The sequence below is a fragment of the Arachis ipaensis genome, chromosome B6 (assembly GCF_059453495.1).
Source record: "Arachis ipaensis isolate K30076 ecotype BB chromosome B6, ASM5945349v1, whole genome shotgun sequence".
NCBI lineage: Eukaryota > Viridiplantae > Streptophyta > Magnoliopsida > Fabales > Fabaceae > Arachis > Arachis ipaensis.
This window is the reverse complement of record NC_142441.1, coordinates 23,576,150-23,581,326: the sequence shown is the minus strand read 5'-3', so window position 1 is coordinate 23,581,326 and position 5,177 is coordinate 23,576,150. Positions and strand designations below refer to the sequence as shown.

The following is a 5,177-nucleotide window of genomic DNA, read 5'->3' as shown; positions in this document are numbered from 1 at the left end:
ATTCACTGCTTTTTCTTTCTTCAAGAATCATTTTTATGATTTTTCAGATTATCAAATAACATGTCTCCTGTTCATCATTCTTTCAAGAGCTAACATATTTAACATTCTTAAACAACAACTTCAAAAGACATATGCACTGTTCAAGCATTCATTCAGAAAACAAAAAGTATTGTCACCACATCAATATAATTAAACTAAGTTCAAGGATAAATTCGAAACTCATGTACTTCTTGTTCTTTTGAATTAAAAACATTTTTTATTTAAGAGAGGTGATGGATTCATATTCACTACTTTAAGGCATAGACACTTAGACACTAATGATCATGTAATAAAGACACAAACATAGATAAACATTTAACATAAGAAAACGAAAAACAGAAAATTTGAGAACAAGGAATGAGTCCACTTTAGTGATGGTGGCGTTTCCTTCTTGAGGAACCAATGATGTCCTTGAGCTCTTCTATGTCTCTTCCTTGTCTTTGTTGCTCCTCCCTCATAGCTCTTTGATCTTCTCTAATTTCATGGAGTATGATGGAGTGCTCTTGATGTTCCACCCTTAGTTGTCCCATGTTGGAACTTAGTTCTCCTAGGGAGGTGTTGATTTGCTCACAAAAATTCTGTGGAGGAAAGTGCATCCCTTGAGGTATCTCAGGGATTTCTTGATGATGAGCTTCCTCACGTGTTTCTTGAGCTCCATGAGTGGGCTCTCTTGTTTGCTCCATCCTTTTCTTAGTGATGGGCTTCTCTTCCTCAATGGGAATGTCTCCTTCTATGAAAGCTCCAGCTGAGTAACATAGATGGCAAATAAGATGAGGGAAAGCTAGCCTTGCCAAGGGGGAGGGCTTTTCGGCTATTTTGTAGAGTTCAAGGGAGATGACTTCATGAACTTCTACTTCCTCTCCAATCATGATGCTATGAATCATGATGGCTCGATCCACAGTAACTTCAGATCGGTTGCTAGTGGGAATGATGGAGCGTTGGATGAACTCCAACCATCCTCTAGCCACAGGCTTGAGGTCCAGTCTTCTAAGTTGAACCAGTTTGCCTTTTGAGTCAATCTTCCATTGAGCTCCTTCCACACATATGTCCATGAGGACTTGGTCCAACCTTTGATCAAAGTTGACCCTTCTAGTGTAGGGGCGTGCATCTCCTTGCATCATAGGCAAGTTAAACGCCAACCTCACATTTTCTGGACTAAAATCTAAGTATTTCCCCCGAACCATGGTGAGATAATTCTTTGGGTTCGGGTTCTTACTTTGATCATGGTTCCTAGTGATCCATGCATTAGCATAGAACTCTTGAACCATTAGAATTCCGACTTGTTGGATGGGTTTTGTTAGAACTTCCCAACCTCTTCTTTGGATTTCATGTCGGATTTCCGGATACTCATTTCTCTTGAGTTGGAAAGGGACCTCGGGGATCACCTTCTTCTTGGCCACAACATCATAGAAGTGGTCTTGATGGGCTTTGGAGATGAATCTTTCTATCTCTCATGACTCGGAGGTGGAAGCTTTTGTCTTCCCTTTCCCTTTTCTAGAGGATTCTCCGGTCTTAGGTGCCATGGTAATGGAAAAACAAAAAGCTTTATGCTTTTACCACACCAAACTTAGAATATTGCTCGCCCTCGAGCAAGAAAAGAAAGAATAGATGAAGAAGAAGAAGAAATGGAGGAGAGGGAGAGAGAGAAGTGTTTCGGCCAAGAAGAGGAGGAGGGGGTTGTGTTGTGTGAAATTGAAGAAGAATGGAGGGGTTTATATAGTGAAGGGAGAGGGGTTAGGTTCGGCCATTTAGGGTGGGTTTGGGTGGAAAAGTGATTTTGAATTTTGAAGGTAGGTGGGGTGTATGAAGTAGGTTTATGGAGGAGAATGGGTGGATGTGAGTGGTGAATAGGTAATAGGGAAGAGAGTTTGAGGTGATTGGTAAAGGGTTTTGGGGAAGGGTGTTTATTGGAAAGAGAGGATGAACATTGAGAAGAGGGAAGAGTATGAGTGGAGGTAGGTGGGGATCCTGTGGGGTCCACAGATGCTGAGATGATCCTGTGAGGTCCACAAATCCTGAGGTGTCAAGGAATTGCATCCCTGCACCAATTAGGCATGTAAAATGCCTTTGCATGCAATTCTGGCGTTTAAACGCCGAATTGATGCTTGTTCTGGGCGTTCAGCGCCCAGATGCAGCATGTTTCTGGCGTTGAACGCTAGTTCTATGCTTGTTTCTGGCGTTCAGCGCCAGCTTTCCTCAGTGTGCATTCCTAGTGTCTGAATGCCAGGATGCTGCTTGTTTTGGGCGTTCAACGCCAGATCCATGCTCTGTTCTGGCGTTGAACGCCAGCCAGATGCTCTTTACTGGCGTTTAAACGCCAGTAAGTCCTTCCTCCAGGGTGTGATTTTTCTTCTGCTATTTTTGATTTTGTTTTTGATTTTTCTATTTATTTTGTGACTCCACATGATCATAAACCTAATAAAACATGAAAGAACAACAAAAATAAAAATAAAATTAGATAAATAAAAATTGGGTTGCCTCCCAACAAGCGCTTCTTTAATGTCAATAGCTTGACAGTGGGCTCTCATGGAGCCTCACAGATGTTCAGAGTATTGTTGAGACTCCCCACACCAAACTTAGAGTTTGGATATGGAAGTTCAACACCAAACTTAGAGTTTGGTTGTGGCCTCCCAACACCAAACTTAGAGTTTGACTGTGGGGGCTCTGGTTGACTCTGTTTTGGGAGAAGCTTACTGTGCCTATTTTCCATGTTTACAGAAGGATGTCCTTGAGTTTTAAACTCAAGGGAGTCCTCATTCAATTGAAGGACTAGTTCACCTCTGTTAACATCAATCACAGCTCTTGCTGTGGCTAGGAAGGGTCTTCCAAGGATGATGGATTCATCCTCATCCTTCCCATTATCTAGGATTATGAAATCAGCAGGGATGTAAAGGCCTTCAACCTTTACTAATATGTCCTCTACTTGTCCATAAGTCTGTTTTCTGGAATTGTCTGCCATCTCTAATGAGATTTTAGCAGCTTGTACCTCAAAGATTCCCAGTTTCTCCATTACAGAGAGTGGCATGAGGTTTATTCCTGACCCAAGGTCACATAGAGCTTTCTCAAAGGTCATGGTGCCTATGGTACAAGGTATTAGGAACTTTCCAGGATCCTGTTTCTTCTGAGGCAATCTCAGTTGATCCAATGCATTTAGTTCATTGGTGAACATGGGAGGTTCATCTCCCCAAGCCTCATTACCAAATAAATTGGCATTCAGCTTCATGATTGCACCAAGGAACTTGGCAACTTGCTCTTCAGTAACATCCTCATTCTCTTTTGAAGAGGAATACTCATCAGAGCTCATGAAGGGCGTAAGGAGGTTTAATGGAATCTCTATGGTCTCTAGATGAGCCTCAGAGTCCTTTGGTTCCTCAAAGGGAAACTCCTTGTTGATCACTGGACGTCCCAGGAGGTCTTCCTCCTTGGGATTCACGTCCTCCCCTTCCTTTCTAGGTTTGGCCATGTTGACTATGTCAATGGCCTTGCACTCTCCTTTTGGATTTTCTTCTGTATTGCTTGGGAGAGCACTAGGAGGGGTTTCAGTGATCTTCTTACTCAACTGGCCCACTTGTGCCTCCAAATTTCTAATGGAGGACTTTGTTTCATTCATGAAACTCAGAGTGGCCTTAGATAGATCAGATACTAAGTTTGCTAAATTAGAGGTATTTTGTTCAGAGTTCTCTGTCTGTTGCTGAGTGGATGATGGAAAAGGCTTGCTATTGCTAAACCTGTTTCTTCCACCATTATTAAAGCCTTGTTGAGGCTTTTGTTGATCATTCCATGAGAGATTTGGGTGATTTCTCCATGAGGGATTATAGGTGTTTCCATATGGTTCACCCATGTAATTCACCTCTGCTATTGCAGGGTTCTCAGGATCATAAGCCTCTTCTTCAGAAGATGCCTCTTGAGTACTGTTGGATGCAGCTTGCATTCTATTCAGACTCTGAGAAATCATATTGACCTGCTGAGTCAATAGTTTGTTCTGAGCCAATATGGCATTCAGAGCATCAATTTCAAGAACTCCCTTCTTCTGAGGCGTCCCAGTACTCATAGGATTCCTCTCAGAAGTGTACATAAATTGGTTGTTAGCAACCATGTCAATAAGTTCTTAAGCTTCTGCAGGCATTTTCTTTAGGTGAATGGATCCACCTGCAGAATGGTCCAGTGACATCTTTGATAACTCAGACAGACCATCATAGAATATATCCAGAATGGTCCATTCTGAAAGCATGTCAGAAGGACACTTTTTGGTCAGTTGCTTGTATCTCTCCCAAGCTTCATAGAGGGATTCACCTTCTTTCTGTCTGAAGGTTTGAACATCCACTCTAAGCTTACTAAGCTTTTGAGGAGGAAATAACTTGGCTAAGAAAGCCGTGACCAGCTTATCCCAAGAGTTCAGGCTATCTTTGGGTTGAGAGTCCAACCACACTCTAGCTCTGTCTCTTACAGCAAACGGGAAAAGCATGAGCCTGTAGACTTCAGGATCTACTCCATTAGTCTTAACAGTATCACATATCTACAAAAATTCAGTTAAGAACTGAAAAGGATCTTCAGATGGAAGTCCATGAAACTTGCAGTTTTGTTGCATCAGAGAAACTAGTTGAGGTTTCAGCTCAAAGTTGTTTGCTCCAATGGTAGGGATGGAGATGCTTCTCCCATGTAAATTAGAATTTGGTGTAGTAAAGTCACCAAGCATCTTTCTTGCATTATTATTATTTTCGACTGCCATCTCCTCTTCCTTTTCGAAAATTTCTGTAAGGTTGTCTCTGGATTGTTGTATTTTAGCTTCTCTTAGTTTTCTCTTCAGAGTCCTTTCAGGTTCAAGGTCTGCTTCAACAAGAATGTTCTTGTCCTTGCTCCTGCTCATATGAAAAAGAAGGGAACAGAAAAATAATAATAGGGATCCTTTTTACCTCAGTATAGAGGTTCCCTTGTTGTTAGTAGAAGAAGAAAGGGAATAAGAGTGAAGAAGAATGGATAATCCAAACACAAGGGTGAGGATAGGAGCAGTAATTTGAGATGAAGAGAAGTGTTAGTAAATGAATAAATGAATAGAATAAGATGAGAGAGAGAGGTTTTCGAAAATAAATTTTGAAAAGGAGTTAATGATTTTCGAAAATTAAGATAAAATTAAAATT

At 41.3% G+C, this 5,177-nt stretch overlaps 1 non-coding gene across 1 annotated transcript; it reads left to right on the top strand.

Moving 5' to 3' along the window:
• The first annotated feature begins 4,264 nt into the window (after positions 1–4,264).
• On the top strand, positions 4,265–4,372 carry LOC148554886 (small nucleolar RNA R71). Its single transcript, XR_015887216.1, has one exon. It is a non-coding gene; the product is annotated as a small nucleolar RNA R71 (small nucleolar RNA).
• Positions 4,373–5,177: the final 805 nt, after the last annotated feature.